This window comes from Balaenoptera borealis (genome assembly GCF_965194805.1).
Source record: "Balaenoptera borealis genome assembly, chromosome: 14".
In the NCBI taxonomy this organism is placed as follows: domain Eukaryota; kingdom Metazoa; phylum Chordata; class Mammalia; order Artiodactyla; family Balaenopteridae; genus Balaenoptera; species Balaenoptera borealis.
Window position 1 is genome coordinate 87898174 of NC_138875.1, and position 20926 is coordinate 87919099.

The 20926-nt window shown below is 41.4% G+C and overlaps 1 long non-coding RNA gene across 1 annotated transcript in view; it reads left to right on the forward strand.

The window, feature by feature from the left end:
- The window catches only part of LOC309610416, a 38535-nt gene extending 18441 nt beyond the window's left edge, over positions 1 to 20094 (forward strand). The window contains exon 2 of the long non-coding RNA XR_014233923.1: positions 14462 to 20094. This is a non-coding gene — a long non-coding RNA (uncharacterized lncRNA). The remainder of the gene's footprint in view (positions 1 to 14461) is intronic.
- Positions 20095 to 20926: the final 832 nt, after the last annotated feature.

A 20926-nucleotide genomic window follows, 5' to 3' on the forward strand; every position in this document is an offset into this window, starting at 1 on the left:
GATACTTGGGTGTTGTAGGCAGTGACATAGTGTAACCTAGCAGGACCCTATGGCAGAGGTCCCCGACCCCTGGTACCGGTCCTCAGCCTGTTAGGAACCGGCGGCACAGCAGGAGGTGAGCGGCGGGCAAGCGAGCAAAGCTTCATCTGCTGCTCTCCATCGCTCCCCATCACCCGCATAACCTCCTGAACCATCCCCACCCCATCCGTGGAAAAATTGCCTTCCACGGAACTGGTCCCTGGTGCCAAAAGGTTGGGGACCACTGCCCTATGGGACTTTCCTGGGACTGACCCCTCCACGTCCTCTACCTGTCTCTTGTTTGTAGAAAAACTTTAGCCTCCTAAGCCTTCCCCAAGGTCCAAAGAACAAATTTAATGAGAGAAGTGAGAAAATGCAGAAAGAAAAGAAAACAGTCAAGCAAGGCAAAAGAATAATAGTTTAGCCATTAAACAAAGTCAAGAACTTTAGTTCCTCCTCAAAGACTATAGATAATATTCTGAGCCATATCCTTGAGCTGTTTTGCAGATCCTGAGACCCCCATTAGGTGGGAGAAGTTAACTGTCTGCTGCCCACAAGCACGTAGAACCTAGACTGGTGGGAACCAGAAGGTTGATGATGCCGACTCCCAATTACCTCACCACCAACCAATCAGAAGAAGGTCCACGAGCTGATCGCACACCCCACCACGCTCTCCCTCACCCTGTCTTTAAAAAAATCCTTCCCTAAAAGCCATCAGGGAGTTCAGGTCTTTTGAGCATTAACTGCCCATTCTTGGTGCCTGCAGTAAACAGTGCACTTTCCTTCATCCCAAACTGGTGTCAGTAGATCGGCTTTACTGCGCTCGGGTGAGCAGACCCAAGTTTGTTTCCATAACAATAGGACTCGCTTGCCCAGTCCTTCCCGCTGTTGGGTAAACCTTTAATTCCCTGTACAAAGCAATTCCTCTTAAAAGCTTCTAGTGGCTCCAGACTTATTGGCTGTTTGTTGTAAGCACTACATTTTCTTTTTAATTATGGTAAAATACATATAACATAAAATTCATCATCTTGGCCATTTTTAAGTGTCCAGTTCAGTAGCGTTAAGTACATTCGTATGGTTGTGCAACCAATGTCCAGAACTGCTTTCATCTTGCAGAACTGAAACTCTGTCCCCATTAAACATTAACTCCCCATCTGCCCTCTTCCAGCCTCCGGCAAAACCTATTCTACCTTCTGTCTCCATGAATTTGATTTCTCCAGGGACCTCCTATAAGTAGAATCACACAGTATTTGGTTTTGTGACTGGCTTATCATCTCACTTAGAATAATGTCCCAAACCATTGTTTTTCAATTTGTTATGTTTAATACATAGAAGGTTGGCTGAAATGAAGGATGTGTTGAGACTTGATAGCAGAAAACGTATTCCCCTCCTAGAGTTCCAAATTGGATCATCCATGAAAAGATTTCACATGATTTCTTTAGTCCTTGTCTTTGTAGTTTACTATTACCTTGAGACAGAGCATATCCAAGAGGTTGTTCATAGGTGGGGTTAATACGCTAGAGAACGACCCCTGACGCTTATGCCCTGGGAGACCTCCCCTTGTTGTGTGAGCAAGTGTCTGAATTAGACATACTCTCGCCCATTGCTGAGTGTTATCTAGACATAATTTCTCTTCAAATTCTGTTACTGGCCTTCGGCTACAAACAAATAAGTTAATTCACATCCATGTCAATAACTCAGTCACACGAAAATTGAATCAATGAATTTAATTAGATCTCCATGTATCGTTATAATTTGGCAATGATAGCTCTCCTAGTAAGGTGCTGAGATTAATCACTGGATGTCAGAAATGGGACATGCTGATTTGTGAAGAATTTGACACAAATTCTGGAATGGGGATTGTCAGCCATGGGTTTTCTTGGACAGCGTTAAGGCCAATTACCATGAGAGGAGAAGATGACAGTCTGAATTTTATTACCTGGAGACTCAGAGTCAAATGTCCCAACATTCTGTATTGGCTTCCAGGCTTTGGAGGATGTTAGACGCCTGTTATAAGTGTGAAAAATCAGTGGTGCCTCACCTGTGGGACCACATCAAACTAAAAGATTTCTGTGCAGCAAAGGAAACCATCAACAAAATGAAAAGGCAACCTACTTATTGGGAGTAAATATTTGCAAATCATATATCTGATAAGGGTTTTACATCCAAAATATACAAAGAACTCATATACCTCAACATCAAAAAAACAAACAGCCCAATTAAAAAAAAATGGACAGAGGATCCGAACAGATATCTTTCCAGAGAAGACATACAGATGGCCAACAGGCACATGAGTACATGTTCAACGTCACTAGCCAGCAGGAAGGAAGATAAAGTAACTTTGTTCAGTTCCGAAATTCAGAGTTACAACGAAATGGAAGTTTTCTCCTTACCTGGTCTTCCCTGACCTTGCACCATCTCTCCAGAAAGCTTTTCCTTTATAAAACACTAAGTGTGACCACTAATATTAGTACAAAGAACATTAATGGAGGAGCTCAGGGAAGGCCAGGCTGAGAGGCATGAGTTCCCACCTTCACAAATGGGCATCACTCCATAAAAAATGCCACCTCATTTGCCCAATGTCAGGTAGACTAGTATTTCAGACATGGAAACTTTTGCCTCGCAGCATCAAAATAATTGAATGCTGTAATGGCTCAGTACCCTGTTTAGAGTTATAATAACGGGATTTACATTATTCTTATCCACAGGCACAAGGTCCCCAGATTTTTACAACTCCCTTTCCTTCGCCCCCCATGCAATAACTAGGATGTCTTGTCACGCTCTTATGCAACAATCCTTGAAGCATGTCAGCTCCTGGCAACAAATGCACTTAGCCAGAAAATCATACACATCAACCAGCAAAGAAAAAATCCTGATTTAATAGAGTTTGAAATTGCCACAATCTGGAAGACACAGAGAGAAACAGAAGCTTCACCTGCCTGGCCCGTTGGTTGTTGAGTCTCCATCTGACCTGGAGGGATTATGAGGGGCCAGAACCTGAGACAAGGCACAATCCTCCTTCAGATCGGCTCTCAGAGTCCCCTGACCTCCCCCTACCTGGCGCAGATCACAGGGACAATCACACAACTATCTGTGTCATTGTTTCTTTCAAGAGTCACAATCTCAAATTCCAAAGCCACCAGAGAAGTGACATAGAGAGATGAAGTGGTCGCTTGGGGATCTGAGTTAACCAAAGGAGGTGTATGCACCCCAATAAGGGGATCAGTTTGGACTCAGCTCCCGTCAACTGCTTCCCAACCAGAACAACCCACTGTTGATTGATTTTCTACATTTCCAAGGGCAGCAGGAACGATCACTTTTAATATACTTTTAATTTTAAAACAGTTAGAGATTAACAGAGTTACTGTGAAGATAGCAGAGAGTGTTTCCATATATCACACACCCATGTCCCCCCTATTATCGACATCTTACCTTTGTAGGGTGCGTTTGTCACTCTTTATGAACCAATATTAATACTTTTATCAAGTAAAGTCTATACTTTAATAGAAGGATATGTGGTTGATAAGGTAAATGTTTTGGTATTTAAATGTTGATCTTTGTGGTAAGCAGAATAATTCCCCATCCCCGCCAAAGATATCTACATTCTAATCCCCAGAGTCTGTGAATATGTCACCTTACATGGAAAAAGGGACTCTGCAAGGTGTGATTCAGTCAAGGATCTTGAGATGGGGACATTGTCCTGCATTATCCAGGTGGCCCAATAGAATCACAAGCATCCTTAGGAGAGGAAGGTAGGAGGGTCAGGGTCAGAGAAGGAGATGTGATGGAAGCAGAGGTCAGTGAGGCAGCCATGAGCCAAGGTCTGTAGGCAGCTTCTAGAGACGGAAAAAGGCAAGGAAACAAATTCTCACCCAGAGGCTCCAGAAGAAACATGGTACTGATTTTATCCAAATATGATCCATTTTAGACTTCTGACTTGCAGAACTGAAAAAGTTTTAAATATTGTGTTGCTTTAAAATTAGATTCAGGGTAATTTGTTTCAGCAGCAAATGATGAATTCAATCAGAAGGAAAACACCCTATCAGTCAAACACAAGTTCACCCCCTGACCTGCCACTTTGCAGAGGACCAATGTCTGCTTGGGATGACACAGCTCCGAATGGAAAATGAGATTACACCCCCCTCTGTATCACAGACCCTGGCACCATCCGTGACACATAGAAGATGCTCAATATATTGTATTTAATGAATGCTTTTAGCACATTAAAAACTACTAAGTAAATTATTAATATCCTCCAACAAGGAATAATGTGATTCTTTATTCTCCTTGGGCAAAAAGTGTGAGAAATAGTGATTCTATTTATCTCTGGCCACTTAGGACTCCTGAAGTACGTACAATATCCTTATTTCTAAGTTACTTTAAGCACGCCTTTGATTTCTTATTATGGAACAAAATGAGACACATGCTTACGGTTTGCAGATGGAGTATCGTTACTGACAAAGTAACTATGCTTTTGAAAATGGCATAAGTGGAGAAAGCACCATTTCAGAGTTCATTGTCGGTCTTTCCAATTTCAAGGGTCTAGAGAAAAAAAAGCTCCTTAGCCTATTTTCATTTTTCTTAGCTAAGACTTTAACTGCGAAGCTTTTCTTTTGTTAGGCTTGGGGCCCTGGGATAAGTGCCACATGAGTTGAAATCTGCGCAAACATCAATGTCATTTATGCTTTTACATGCTGGAAAGGCCAGTGTGTTACCTTCCTTTAGACGCTGTTCATCCTTTGGAAAGAGAGATCAGTTCAGCGTGAGGGGACGGCTACTGAGTCCAAGTTCACACTGCTTGCCACAGAACAGGCCAATAAACCAAGAGAGAAGCTGTTGGGGCAATGAATAGCGACTTTATTTGGAAAGCCAGCAGACCAAGAAGATGGTGGACTCGTGACCCAAAGAACCATCTGGCCGGAGTTAGAATTCAGGCTTCTTTTATACTCAAAGGGGAAGGAGTAAAGTCAAACATTTCCTGGTTCTGGTCAGTCTCCAGAGGGGATGTGATCATGTCTTCCTTCCTGCCGTCATTCACAGGTGGGTCTGGTCAGGATGTTTCCTGTGAGCTAAACAAAGGTATTTCAGCTTAACACTCATTACATGGGAGGCGGGTTCCCAGAGATGGGCCATAATGTATAATTTAAGCTTATAGACAACATCCCTTTAGTGATTAACTTGTAGCAAAAGCAATAGAACACAAAGGTTAAAGTAAAAGAAACAGATCCAATATGGAGTCAGATTTGTTTTTCCCTGTTACAGGACCACACGCACGGAAAACACAGAAACAGGGCTTTGAGTATTGATACATTAACTTCCCTTTCCCAGAGACGCTCTGATGGAAGAAAGGTCCTTTGGGACTTCTTTCCCCGTCTCTGTCTCCCTCTCCGTCCCTCTCTGTTGGACATTACTGTGCATGTTTTTCCCGTTCATGGAAGACACTCACTTTACCCCCTCCAGAGTCGTTACGTAAGCAGAGGCTTCCTGCGTCATCCCTGCCCATCCTGGGCACATTCCCTGATGTTCGCTGACACGCGGTCGAGTGCCTCCGTGCACATCCCTGGAGCCTGTGTGGTCGCCTTTAATCCATCACTCCCACCATCTCACTGCTACGGTTTCAGGCCGTCACTCTGTTGTATTTCTGTGCGTCTTGTTCTTCATAGGCATCCAGAAGAAACTCAGGGGGGTCCCTGAGTCCCAGAAGTGGTTTCTCTCTTTTGTCTCTTTCAGGAAAACCTGGGCTCTAAGTTCTAATTCTGCTGATGCCTGGCTCTGGCCAAGGTCAATCCCCCAGCCTTCACATCCTCATCTAGTAAGGGGATGATTCGCCTATCAAAGCTGTGAAGCTGGCTAAGTTCTTAGCTCCCAGGAAATAGCAGATGTAATTTATCAATCATTCAGTCATTCTTTCATCAAAGCAGCATTCAATAATGGGCACCGGGGTACAGGACCCTGAAGTTCAGGCTTTGAGCACAGACTGCTCTGGGTTCAAACTGCAGCTCTGCCGTTTACAACCTGAGTGAACTGGGTCAGCTTGTATATCCTTTCCTTTTGCTTCAGTTTTCTCCCCTGTAAAATAAGTGCTATGCTGGTATTAGCCTCACAGGGTTGGTTTACAAGGAAGTTGAATGTATGTAGAGCCCGACACAGTGTTGACCTTTAGTAAAATTTAGGTAAAAATACTAATACTGTTAGAATTACAGCAAGGCTCAGTCAGCCTGATTCCAGAGCCTGTGCATTCACAACTGTGCCAAACTGCTTACATAATTATTGTTAGTCATAACAAAGTCTCTTTAATGTATTTCCATTATTCAGGTGGGGTATGTCTTTGATGCTGGTGGATTCAGTTTTGCCCCTGCCAGAGCTCTGGGTACCTTATCATATCCTGGGATCATCTGTGGGAGGGAGACCTGGCCATGGGGAGAGGGGCCCCCAGCAACAGGTGGGGTGTTACAACTCTCATGGGGAATTCAATCTGCTGACTCCAGGCCCTTTTAGGAAGCCTGGGACCAAAATTTCCACGAGTTACTCCTGACACCCGCTGGTCCTCTTGCCCCTGGCCCGGTCACTGATGCTGAGATCCAGCTGGTGGTCATTCATGACAGCATAAGGATCTATATTGGGTCTGATAAAGGTTCAGAGCATAATTCAGCATCTAGGGCTGGCAGGTCCGGAGGTTTCCATGTAAGCCAAGTGGAAAAACAAAACAGCTGAAACACTGAGTGGAAAATGCAATGGTCAGAATAGCACAGTGAATATGGGTCCAGATTTTGGAATCTGTCCTATAAATCTGTGTTCAACTCTCAGTAGCTGAACTGTATTCAAGCTAAATAACCCCTTTGTGTGTTAGTTTCCTTGCCGGCAAATGGGACTGAAATAGGACCTACCTGCTAGGGTTCTTATGCGATGCAATGAGTTAAGACATATATAACATTAGAACAAATCTCTGAACATTCCTTAATAAGTGAGAGCCATTATTAACTCTAAAAGTGTGAGCACATACAAGCCAAAAAAGCTATTTAATCAAAGCGATTTGCTGCACAATATAAAATATATCTCACATTTATAAAACAAAATTCCTAACTGGCGACGGCAGCTATTTCCATTTTTTGTGTCTTTTCCCCCAGAGCCCATAGTTCTGCAGGCAGCTGCAGAGAGCTTTGAGAGATAATAAATGTGCTATACATACCAACTTCTTTGATTCCCTGCCTTTATTCTAAAATATGGAAAGGCTTGGGTGTAAATATGGCTGTGAAGTCTTTTATTGCTCCTATTAACGTGAAAATGTGCTTGTGTAATGCACTCGGTTGTGTCTAAACCACCCCTGCTCCTGCCTGATTTCACGTTGTCTGGGAAAGAGAAAATTGGAGCCGGTGCAGTAATCACACGTTAACAAGCACGCGGACGTTAGTGGCCCAAAGAGCTTTTTAGTGGATTAATTGAAAGTCTCCCTGTGCGAGCTGGAGCATCTCAGCTAACAACACTGAACAGGCACATCTCACGATTAGTGGGGACAAATGAAAACTAAATCATGTGATACGTCCCACTGCCGACTATTGGATAAGAAAAGTCACCAGCCCGAGCTGTCCTCATTTCAGAACTTGGAGGCACTACAGACAGCTGCACTGAATGTAGGTTAAAGCCTGGATCCTATCACGAGGCCATCAAAGTTTAAGTCCTGGTTCCACTGCTTACTTCCTGTGTGACCTTGGTGAAGTCAGTTACCCTCTCTGTGCACCTGTTTATCTGCAAAGGGGAATGATGATAACAGCACCTATCTCATAAGGCCACCGTGAGGGCAAAGTGGGCCAGACTGTGGGAACACAACCAGAACAAGACCTGAGTGTAAAGAACACAAAGTAAGAGTTAGCTATTATCATTATAGTATTATTATTACTACTATTGCATTGTTAAAGTCCTCATAGAAAATACATGGCATACTCAAAACAGGATAGGATTTAATGAAGGCAGCATTTAAATGGATTTGTCAGGATAAGTAGACAGGGGATGGTCCCACACCCAGAAACTAGCATCCGAGGAAAGCCTTTACACCACTCTCCAGCCTCACCCTAACCAGGGGGCCAAGAGGAAGCAACAGTTTCCAGAACAGGGAGAGGGGTGGCAATGAGAAGGTCTCATCCAGTGGGAACTGTGGCTTCTGTGAAAGCAACACAAATGATGCTAAATCCTGGAAGAGTAGGGAGAGAATGAGGGCCATAAATCCCTTGACCTCTCTCTCATCTTGACCCCCAAACCCCAGTGCCTCCCATTAGAAAATCTACCCAGAAGCCAGCAGGCAGGGGAGCCCATTTGATCCATTATGAAGAGGTCAGCCTCCAGGTTTCAGAATGGTGCAGGGGACACTGGGGCAAAGAGGCGATCTGGAGGGTGATTGGAAAGCATTCAACTCCAAGGACAACGGTCTTTGGACCATCTCTGTTACCTATGCAATTAGTATGAATAAACTGAGGAGATATTACCCATATAGCCACATACCCCACTGCCAAGAAATGCTAAAGGGACAAATATAACTGATATAAATATTTCTCATTTTTCCAATCTGTGAGAATTACTTAGTGCCTTTTCATTTTGGTTCTGGGCCAGAGTCAGGAAGAGTGATAATCCTCATAAAAACAACCTGAACAAAAAACAGTGACAGCATGTGGCATGTCTATAACACTTAACAATGGTCAAATTGTTTTCATGCATTTAAGCACATTTCAACCTTGTAAAAAATTTGTGGTAAAGGAGCTAGTGATTCCTTTTTCAAAAATATGGAAATTGAAAATGAAGTTTTCAGTTGGGCAGGATCAAAACCCACTGTTCTTGTTTAAATTTCTTAGAGAATGCATGGAGAAATGTTAACAATATAGAATGTGGTTTAAAGTACAAGATGTAGAGTTTACTCATCTGTTTGTTTTATTTAAGTAATAAGTTGAGAGGTCTTGTGAGGCATCAAACTCCAGACACTGGCTAGCAAAGTTGTGGAGAAATTGGAATCCGTGTACACTATTGGTGGGAATGTAAAATGGTGCAGCATCTATGGAAACCGTATGGAGACTTATCAAAAATTAAAGGTGGAACTAGCATATGATCCAGAGATCCCACTTTGCGGTATATAACCTAAAGAACTGAAATCAGGATTTCAAGAAGTATTTACACTCTACAATAAGTGGGAAACACTTGAAATACATGTAATGTTCTTTACTGTTGATTTTAGGAAGTGGAGTATTCAACCGTAAGGTTTTCCTGTGGACAGCTCTTCTAAAAAATATTTCTTAAGCCTCCAAATTCTGTATTTCTAGTATCATATTTACTACAAACATTTTAAAATACTCTTTTATTATACCAATACTTTTGAAAAATTAAATAAGAGATGAAGACTTGCATAGATTGGTAGTTTTGTTGGGAAGAGTAGCCTAGGTTGGGAAGTTACTGAGAGCCACTGCAATTAACGACACACGCCTGATGCTGTCTACTGCTAAATATTCCCGGAAAGAATCATTTAAGCACGCTTCCAGCCCTCCTTACTGGTCACTCAGAAAAAAATCTCCTTCTACAAGTCTGCTACCATTTATGATTGCTTTATCACTTGAAGAATAGAAAACAACCAATGTTTTTAATGACCCAGTTGAAATAGTTAGCTCTGGAAGGAATATTTTACCTGATGTGCTCAGAAATGTAACTCATGAAGTCTACAGGATACAGTCATGGGACTATATGAGAAAGACATCCTTTAGATTTGGTGGTTGGACGTAGAACCCAGAGCTATTACTGAGATGACAGTGCATTCAGATGCAGCATCATTGTGAATTCTGAGAAAATGACGGAAAACATCCGTCCTGTGGGAGGAGGAGCCTTTGAATTGACTGTGTCTAATTCTGGAATAATTCATTTTCCAACCAGTAATTCCAGGCACCAGCAGCAATATGGCGGCCTTTGTAGACACCTAGGGGCCAGGAGGAAAAGGGGTTATTTGCATATAAATTAAATTTGCATAAATATTTTAGCAGAAATAAATGGAGCCAACTACAGTCTTTGCCTGGATTGTTCCTCTTTGGCAGATGTTAATAGAAGTGGCCTGTGTTGTTGTGAGTCGTCCCACTGTGAAAGCGGGTCTCTGGCACCCAGGAAAGGGCCTAGAGTCCCAGCTCCTGAAATAACGCATGTTCCCCTGAAATACACTCCAAGATAGAATGAGTTAAGACTTTTCTGTAGTCCACTTATTCAAATCACTACTGAAGATGGCCCCAAATATTTTCTAGAACTTCTAAAATTTCTAGAAATAGCCCTTATTAGAACAGAGTGAAATCTGGATTTAAATTCAGATGGGGAGGTGAAGGCAGAATACAACAAAAAATCAGCAACTCAATGTCAGTTCAAGCCATTTATAAAATGCCTGCCCCTGTCCTTGAACACTGAGGTCACTCTCACTCCCTGCTGGCAGAAAGTACAGGAACACCGTGAACTGGACTTCAGGTGAGCGGGACAAGCATTCATGATTTTTAGCTAAATACATGGGACAAGACAGCAACTGCAGAAGTCCAAGGCCAGGCTTGCATTCTGGAGCCCACCCTCTTGAATGGCTATAATAGGATCTGACTATAGAACAGACAGCACCTAATGATGTAGCTTCCAGGCTCCTGGGTCCTGGTACTTCCAGCTCAGGGATATGAACTTAGGGCCTTCAGGTACGTAAAGCAGGCAGAGGAAAGACCAGAAGAGCCTCAATCCCATCACTACACAAGTCCATTCACATGGAATTCTGCATAAACAAAGCCTCCCGGAGATGTACCAGGTGTGGGTGAGGGCCCCTTTGGAAATCGGACATTGCACAGTCTTGTAATTTTGTCTGGAAGAACTGGTCTGGGCTAAATGTCTTCTTCTGTCTTCCTTCCAATTCTGTATAATCAATTCCTCTCAATTTCATGAACTCTAAATATTCAGTTTTCCCCATAAACGGGATCTTCCATAATTCAATCTTTACTTACAAAGAATGCCTCCATTAGAGAAAATGTCTTTTAAATGATTGTATTTGTTCACACTAAGTGGATTTCTCCAATTTGTGACTGCTACTGAAATGCAGTTGGGCTCTAGCAAATAGCTGTGGATTCGAGGAGGTGGTGTTTTCAGTTGGCATGAATTTTTCAGCTCTTCCTCATAGAGGAAATGGCTAGCAATGTGACTCTTTACATTTCCATTTTTAAATGAAGATATATGCTGGGCACATAGTGTGAAATCAACAAAATGCTGTTGAATAAATACTGTGGAGAAATGTTCATAGACCTCCAGAAGGGAGCTGAATTTCCCTGAAATCATCCCTGTTTTTGTTTCCAGGGCTTTATCTATTGAAAAATGCAAAATGTCTTTCCATTTCTTCTTTACATCGCACACAGACACTGTGGGGCGGCACCCTTCAGGCCTGCAAGACCTGTACTTGCCCACCTTGAGACTGAAGAAAGAGTCTGGAGTCAGCCAGAGACATCAGTGGTTTAATGTCTTACCGAGTTCAAGCTTGCTCTGCTCGTTGCATGACAGGCCGATAAATCAGGAGACAAGGTGTTGAGGCAGGGAATAGTGGCTTTATTCGGAAAGCTGGGCATCCGAGAAGATGGTGGTCTAGCATCCTAGAGTACCATCTTATCGGGGTCTGGATGTTAGTTTCTTTTGTAGAGCAGAGAAGGGGAGGAGGTGAGGAAGTAAAGTAAAAAGGCCATAAGTCTCGGAAAACATCTCATGGTTTGGCCAGCCTCTGGGAAGGGATGTGTTAATTTCTTCTTTTCTGCAGCCATTCGCAGGTGGGCAGGGGCAGGGTGTTTCCCTGTGAGCTGAACAAAGGCACTTTAGTTTAACATTCAGGCAGAGGCGCAGGGTTCCCCGAGGCAGGCCATTATGTATGCCTATAGCTATAGACAGAACAAAAGCAATGGCAACAAAGGTCAAAGTAAAAGAAACAGATCCAACATGGAGTCAGATTTTGTTCTTCCATGCTACAAACAGACAGGGCATCTTACATGTGTGAAGCAAGGTCCTAGAGCAACACCCCGATGCGTGCAGCAGACGGCGGGCAGGACAGGGCAGCAGTGTTTGCTACCAGGAGGAAGGGGAGGTTACCAGTTACAGGGGGAACTGACCTCAGGGTTGGTTCATCAGTTGCCAGAGAAACCAGCAGAGGAGTACACCTCTCACTGCCCCTTTGACAAGCTCTCAGAGGGGAGATGTCCTGATCTAAAAGCTAAAACAATCACTAGCTGGGGCCAAGGTCAAGTATGCAGGAAGGTCGATCACATGAGTGGGTGTAGGTGAAACAGACACCGTCTAGCAGAAGAGGTACAGAGAGCAAGAGAACAGCCATCTTGTGTGGCCTGATCATATAGACACACAGACAGACACACACACACATTTCTGAATTGAAATGTCAGCTTTGGAAAACTCTGACATACTAAATAAAGCACTGTATTTGTAATTTCTGTAATGATCCATATAACGTGTGCTCAGACATTCTGGAATTTTTATGAATGACATAATTTATTACTGAATATAGACTTCTTCGTATCTGCAGTGAAAAGTGTTGGTCACATATCCAGAATCTACTGCCTTCTGACACCTCCCTTTATGAGGAGATTTTCACGTCTGTTCATGGCCCCTGGAATTTCTGGTGCCATCTTGCTACTAGTGTAGGGAGGAAGGCAACCTGAGGTTGGAGAGCAGAAAGATGAAGGGACATGTCACATGGCCGAGCTGTTGAATGTGTCAACCCTGGAGCCCGACTTCCTACCATGGAGCTTTGGGCTTTTCAAGGGAGATGATAAGACCCCTTATTGTAAAAGCCTGATGAGTCAGAATTTCTGTTGCTACAGCTGCAAGCGTTCAATAGATACAACATCTTTGTAAATGACTGTGCCCTTGTTATCCTCTGCAATATCTCTATTACACCAAACTTGTTGTATTAGAAAAATCCATTTTTCTTCTCAGAAATCTGTAATCTTCTTGAGGGCAGAGACTGTGGGGTTTTTTTGTTTTTTGTTTTTTTTAATTCTTTAATGCCCAGAACCAGGCACAGTGAATGCTTATGAATGTTTTATCTTTTAATTAAATGTAGGAATAACTGTCAATATTCTTAAGGCTTTCTTTTCAAGTATACTATAGAAACTCTTTCTCCTTTGGGCTCTGAAGAATACAGAAGTAAATAAGACTTGGGTCTGTCTCCAAGACCTTTCAATGTAGTAGAAGAAGCAGATGTGTGTTTAACGAGGTATAATCCATTCCAAAGCGTGAAGACCATTGTGGTATTGTTTGTCAAGCAGGATTGAGTTTATCTGCAAGTAACAGTAAAATTAATCACAGTGGCTTACAACTTAGTGCTTTAGTTCTTCTCACAGAATAAAATGTCTAGAAGTTGTTGAAATTAGTTCAGCAGTTAAAAGAAATTAATCCCCTGCAAGACTTTGTTTTTTTTTTCCTCATGGTTGCAAGACGACTGCTACATCTCCAGCCATCACATCATAATCACAGCAAAAAAAGAGCCAGAGGAGGTGATGCCAGTCATGTATCCCCTTTTATCCAAGAACAAAAGCTTGCCAAGAAATGTCCCACAGAGATTCATGCTTAGGTTTTGTTGACCTGAAGTGAGTCAAATTGCCCCTTCTATCTTCAAAGGAGACCAAGTAAAAAGGGAATAGAACTGTCTGTCATGTTGAAATGACATAGGAGCATTTGGATGCCATAGGTCCACACTCCCATGACCCCACAGTACTTTAGCTATATGATCTTACATCCTCCTAGCAACAACCTTATGAATTAAGTAACCTTATTGTTCTATTTTTTAAAATTAATTAATTAATTAATTATTTCTGGCTGTGTTGAGTCTCTATTGCTGTGCACGGGACTTCTGTAGTTGCGGTGAGCTGGGGCTACCCTTCATCACAGTGTGCGGGCTTCTCATTGCGGTGGCTTCTCTTGTTGTGGAGCACGGGCTCTAGGCGTGCAGGCTTCAGTAGTTGCAGCACACAGGCTCAGTAGTTGTGGCTCGCGGACTTAGTTGCTCTGCGGCACGTGGGAGCTTCCCGGACCAGGGCTCAAACCCGTGTCCCCTGCAATGGCAGGCGGATTCTTAACCACTGCATTACCAGAGAAATCCCTGTTCTATTTTACAGATGATGGAAATGAGACTCAGAAATGTCCTGGAACTTGCAGTTAGAAAGTAGAGATCATCTAACTGAATAAATGTAACGGAAGAGGCCAGGTAAGATGGGTCAGCTCTGACCAAGACGACCTGAATGTCTACCTCTGACTGAACATTACATAGGCTCTTCCTCCCTCTTGGCTCCTGACGTCTCTTTTCTTAGAGCATTTACTTTAGAAAACTTGTAATGGGAAATTCTTTCTCTGCTCCTTTGATATGTAATTTTTTTTTAAGCCTCTTTTCATTTTTTCATCCTAGGAATGGACCTGGGAGCCAGCCCTTTGAAAAGTAACATCAAGGAAGATAGAATTCTCAGTCTCCATGGGAGGGAAGAAACCAAACTTTAGTGGGAGCCTTGCTCCAAGCTGTGAAAGTCCCTCCCACCAAAAAGATATGAAAAAGTCCACATTTCTTTGTGTAAAGTCAATTAGCACACACAGATGACCTAAGATGCCCCTTCCTCTGCTCTTAAAAATTCTCCCACTCTTTGTTTCAGTGAAGTTGAGCTCTGAATGAGTTCTCGTGTCTCTACCCTATCACAATAGCTTTGGATAAAGTCTCCCCTGCCTTTCAACATTCGTCTAGAGAAATTTTTTTTTTGACAGTTCAAAACTATGCACTGTAAGGTACATTGGAATCAAGTCCTAGAAACTCAGATGCACGCACAGACCAGGTAGGCAAGGTAAGTTTGGCCAGATACAAGACAAAAAAGAATGGGAGTTATCATGAGATGCTGGAGATCCGATTTCCATCACAGTAGATTAAATAGTGATCCTCCAAAAGATAAGTCCAATTCCTAAACCCTGGTACCTGTGAAGCTTATTTGCAAATAGGATTTTTGCAGGTAAAATTACATTAAGGCTCTCAGAATGAACCTATGGTTACCAGGGTTGGGAGAGAGCTAGTTAGGTAGTTTGGGATTGACGTGTACACACATCTATATTTAAAATGGATAACCAAAAAGGACCTACTGTATAGCACAGGGAACTCTGTTCAACATTAAGTAACAACCTAATTGGGAAAAGAATGTGAAGAGGAATAGATACATGTATATGTATAACTGAATCACTTTGTTGTACAACTGAAACTAACATGACATTGTTCATCAACTATACTCCAGTATAAAATAAAAAGTTTTTAAAAAAAGGCTCTCAGGATTTAGAGTGGACCCCAAATCCAACAAGTCGTATCCTTACAGTTGGAGAAAGAGATTTGAGAGGCAGAGGCAAGGGGAAGAAGGCTATGTGAAAATAGAGGCAGAGATCAGCGTGATGCAGTCACAGTCAAGGAATGCCTGGAGCCTCCAGGAGCTGCAGAAGGCCAGGAGGATTCACTCCTGGAACCTTTGGTGAGAGCTTGGTCCTGCAGACACCTTGATTTCACAGTCTGGCCTCCAGAACTGTGAGAGAATAAATTTCTGTTGTTTTAAGCCACCAAGTTTGGGTAATTTGTTGTGGCAGCCTCAGAAAATGAAGACACCTATCTAAAAACTCCATGGTTGCTACTCCAATGAAATGTGGTCCTCGATTTCACAGATGTACCAAGGGGTATCAGATATCTGGAATTTGACGCCATATGTGTTTATTTTTTAAAATTTACTTTAGTTGGTTTACAACATTGGGTTAATTTCTACTGTACAGCAAAGTGATTCAGCTATACACATATATACATTCTTTTTCACATTCTTTTCCACGATGCTTTATCACAGGATATTGAATATAGTTCCCTGTGTTATACAATAGGACCTTGTTGTTTATCCATTCTATATATACTAGTTTGCATCTGCTAATCCCAAACTCCCAATCCATTCATCCCTCACCATTCCCCTCGGCAACCAACTATTTCTGTTTCATAGATAAGTTCATTTGTGTCATATTTTAGATTCCACATATAAGTGATATCACATGGTATTTGTCTTTCCTTGTCTGACTTACTTCACTTAGTATGATAATCTCTAGGTCCATCCATGTTGCTGCAAATGGTATTATTTCATTTTTTATGGCTGAGTAGTATTCCATTGTATATATGTACCACATCTTCTTTATCCATTCATCTGTCAATGGACATTTAGATTGCTTCCATGTCTTGGCTATTGTGAATTGTGCTGCTATGAACATAGGGGTGCATGTATCTGTTTGAAAGAGTTTTGTCTGGATATATGCCCAGGAGTGGGATTGTTGGATCGTATGGCAACTCTGTTTTGAGTTTTTTGAGCCTCCATCCTGTTTTCCATAGTGGCTGCACCAGTTTTCATTCCCACCAACAGTGTAGGTGGGTTTCCTTTTCTCCATACCCTCCAGCATTTGTTCTCAAATATCTTTATTTTTCAAGGTGGCAAACAAGTCACTTTTTCTTAGTGTTTTGCAGGTCAACACTGCATGAGGCAAGTAGATAAGGAACAGGTCTCCAGGGGCAAATACACCCGCCAGATAGCAGATTAAGACCTCTAGATTTGGGAATTGGTTTTGGATTTGATCTGCATCCAGTTGTTCCAGATGAGTTCTCCTTACACGGTTGAGTTCCACCTGATGGGGCCGGCAGTGGCTGGTTCTGAATATTTTTCACAGTCGTCTGAACTCAAGGTGGTCCAGAGGGACCACCTTTCGCTACTTAAGACATGGACTCGTGCCCATACCTGGAGGCGTGGAAGAATACACTTGGATAACGGGCCCACAAGTGATTCCCACCTATTAAAGGCTTTAGCAGTCTAAGAAATGAACCTATTTTCACCCTCCACCCACATCTTGGCTTTGTAAGGTTTTAAACCTCAGCTTTGATTTATGAGTTCAAGAAGAAAAAAAAATGATAGGAAAATATAATTTTAACCCTTCCTCCTAACTGGAAGCCAGACTCCCTCCCTGCTGCGTGGCCATTGTTCCCATTAACTTAAGGAGAGTTTCAGTACAAAATTCAGTCCCAGAGTCCATGCTAGATGCCCACAGTCTGGCTGAATTTTAATATTTCACGGGCTATCTCAAAACCCTAAATAGACTCTCAGAAATGCGTTTTGCAGTATAACAAAATGATCATCAAGTCTGACTTAAAGATGCATCTTTTTTTCTATAGGCAGTAATGAAGCAATTGAGAATTTCTTTTAATCCTCTGTATTACTATTCTCTGCCAGTTCAATTAAATGTTATTATGTCGAGAGAAGAGAAATCATGTGCTTTCGTTATGGAGGGATTGAGTCAAATGGACAGATAGGGTCTTTTTAATACATGAGAACTGTGAATCAACATCCACAAGACCCATTGTCAGAAATCAGTGGACTTTTATTACTTTTGAAGTGAATCACAGGCATTTTCCTACACTGGAATTTATTTTGTTTGTTTGTTTGTTTTGTTTTCTAATAAATCAGCCATGAGGTGGTGGTTTCATGGGGGTTTTGCACTCCACAAGGGCAGATACCACGCTTGCTTAAAAACCAGTGTTTGCTCATTACCTTTCACAGTGCTGGGTACATAGCTGGTGCTCAAATTCACAGGTTGTTGTTTCTGCCAAGTAGTTTGTGTTTTAGGGACTTCAGAATTCTTCAATATATTGGTGTTGATAAGGGGTGATGATATGTACTGGAATGATCTTGAACTTAGAGATTAGTGACATGTGTCTTAGCCCTTCCTCTGAGACAAACCTACAGACCCTACATGGGCTGCATTTCTCACCTGTAAATAAAATTCTTGGAGAAAGTCAGTGCTGCTAAGACAGAGGACATGTGCTTTGCCTGGAACTCAAGGTGATTTCAGGTGGCATCAGCCATGACATGAAATAACATTATGAGGATTTATTCCCCACTGGCAACCTCCTTGAGCCTTGGTGTAACACAGAGAAATAGCCTTTTTGGTGACAGCAATTTTTAACACTTTATAATCTCTTGTTTAATAAATGGAGATATGATCCATGCTCAGAATTTTGGCAATAAGACTATATAGCTAGAATTTTATAAATTTGTTCATCTTTATTGTATTTATTTTTATGGCAAGACATGGCAATTTTTCCACTTCGAATTTAATGAAATGCCCCCTCTTAAATAAATGGATTTAAGTACAACAATGTGTCAGTTTATAGATAAATACTAAGAAATAGAATAGGTAGACCTCAGGTGTGGCAATATTTGTAGGTGGGACATACAACACTGCTATTCATTAAATTCTGCAGACTGGTCTTAAAACCAGATCTTTCTGTCTAATATCTATTCACTCTTTCTTCCTCACTAAAAGTGTCCTAAGTTTGGGGGAGTGGAACAAGTATATCTAAAGAAACCTACCAACAAACAAAAACCACCTGTAGCAATTTCTCTTGCAGGTAGACATTGCCTTGTGACTCAATTTTGGCCAATAAGATGGAAATGAATGTCGTGAAGTTGTTAGATAAGACATCCAAAGAAAACTATGGTAAAGAGCTGACTCAGATGGCAGTTGTCCTTTTGCTTTTCTCCCTTTTCCTGTCTGGAATACTGAAGTGATGGCTGGTGTCCAGAAGCCATCTTGTGATAGCTAGGTAATCTTGAGAATAAAAGCCAGAAAAGAAAAAGACAGGATACGTGTGGATATTGGTGGCAGTTATATTCCACTGGACTAGCCCTACTTCCTGCCTTTGGATTCCATAATATGTGAGAGAAAAATAAACCCCTATTTTGGGGGAGATCTATGTTATCTGCCACTGACCAGAATTCCCAATTGGCAAACCATCAGCGCCCCAAAATGTTCTTAGTTCCTACGTGTAAAGCAGACATAATCCTTACCCCGTTATTCTACTCACACTCATTCACTCGGTCAGCCTTCCAAATCCTCATCTTTAGTGAATAACAAAGAAATTTATTTCTCTTTGTTCCACATTTCAGTGGGTAATATTCTTTATAACCATGAAATCCTTGATAGTTCCCTTTGTTGAATCTAATTCTTAACCCAAAGGGACTCATGATTTATAAAAGGACCAGCTCCTCTGTGAGTCCTGTCCTGCTTCCCCACCTGATACTAATGACAGCGTCCTCTCAGACTGAAACATCTCTGCTTGCTGTCAATCAATGAGGAATACATATCAGAGCATCATGTGTCTCTATTAACAGTGTGAGACTTTTCTCTCGAAAGGAACGTGACCACATTAAAATTAAACCACACCAATCCTTAACTAAGGTGAAAACAATTTTTTTTGGTAATTCAATGCAATTTTATTGAAGTTTTTAAAAAATTTTATCCATTATTTTATTTGCATTTTCTTCCGGTTTTAGTGAGATATTGAACTTAAATGAACATCACCTCATATAGATAAAAAATTAAAGAAACAAAAATATTTTCCTTGAGATGAGAACTCTTTACGATTTATTCTCTTGACAACTTTCATATATGACATACAGCAGCACTCATTATATTTATCACGTTGTACATTACATCCTTTGTATTATTTATCTTATAAGATACAGACCTTATATACTGTACCTTTTGACTGCCTTCATCCAGCTGCCTCGCCCCCATCTCTGGTAACCACAAATCTGATCTCTTTTTCTATGAGTTCTTTTGTTTGTTCATTTTGCTTGTTTGTTTCTGAAATATTATCAAGCAATTTTTAAACCATGTTTTAAGTGAAGTCCTTGAGAAAGCCCAAGAAATCACAGAAATTGAAAGATGACTCCTATCCAAACACATTTTAAACTACCAGCACTGTTGAGGTGGTGGAGGTTAGTGATGGTTGATGGGATTTTCAATGCCTTATGATCAAAAGCTACATATTACATTGAGACAGGGCTAGAGTTATGTTTTAAAGCCTGGATATGGTTACAAACAGTGCTGGGTAAGTTCCAACTTCTCTAATAGCTTTTGAAATGGCACATCATTTCTTTTTTTTTTTTTTTTTTTTTTTTACAGCTTTCACCAATATATTAAGAAGAAAAACTTTCACAAACAACCTTTTAAAAGTTTTTTGCTTAATCAAATTCGGGTCTATTGAAAAACAGACCTTTACAACATTAATAACAATTATTTTAAGAGTATTAAAATGATTACAAATGTTAAGATCACCATGTTGATCCTGTTCAGATATTATTTCTTCAACTGTGAGATAATTTTCAGAGATAAATGTCAACTTAAAAAATAATAGAGTAAATCAAGTTTCCCCACTCTAAAAAAAATTATTGCTCCCTTCTTATATGATAAAAATAAAGTGAAAGAGCTCTCATTTCGCCAGCAAAATTGAAATTTGCCTGTCACTAGTGTTTTGTCTTCTCTTACAAACATCTATGTGCCTGGAATAGAATGTTATTATGTCGACTGTTTGGTGGTGAAACCATTCTAACAAGGGAAAAAACAGGGCACAGGGTTAAAATGACTTATGTAGCTAGTAAACTAACATGTTAATAGGTGCCCAGGAAAGCAATATGAGTGAGAATGGTGGGCGATTATAAGGCATTAGGGAATAGTGGGGATTGTGGTCAGCAAGGTCGCTCATGCTTTGCCTAAAACTGAGGCAACTGGGACAGAATTCCAGATACATTCTTTGTGAAATCTTCAATTTGCAGGGAAGGGTAACAAACTCTTTGTATTTCAAACACTGTCTGGACAACAACACAAACCCACTTTTGTGACCCCTATCCCAGCCATGTGTCTGCAGGAGACTCAGTGACCTCAGTCCCTTAGGACTAGTGAATAATCAGAGAGTCAGAAAAAAAAAAGGGGGGGCGTGCTCCAGTGAGAGTGGACTACTGATCTCATAAGAATAAAAAGATAAAGA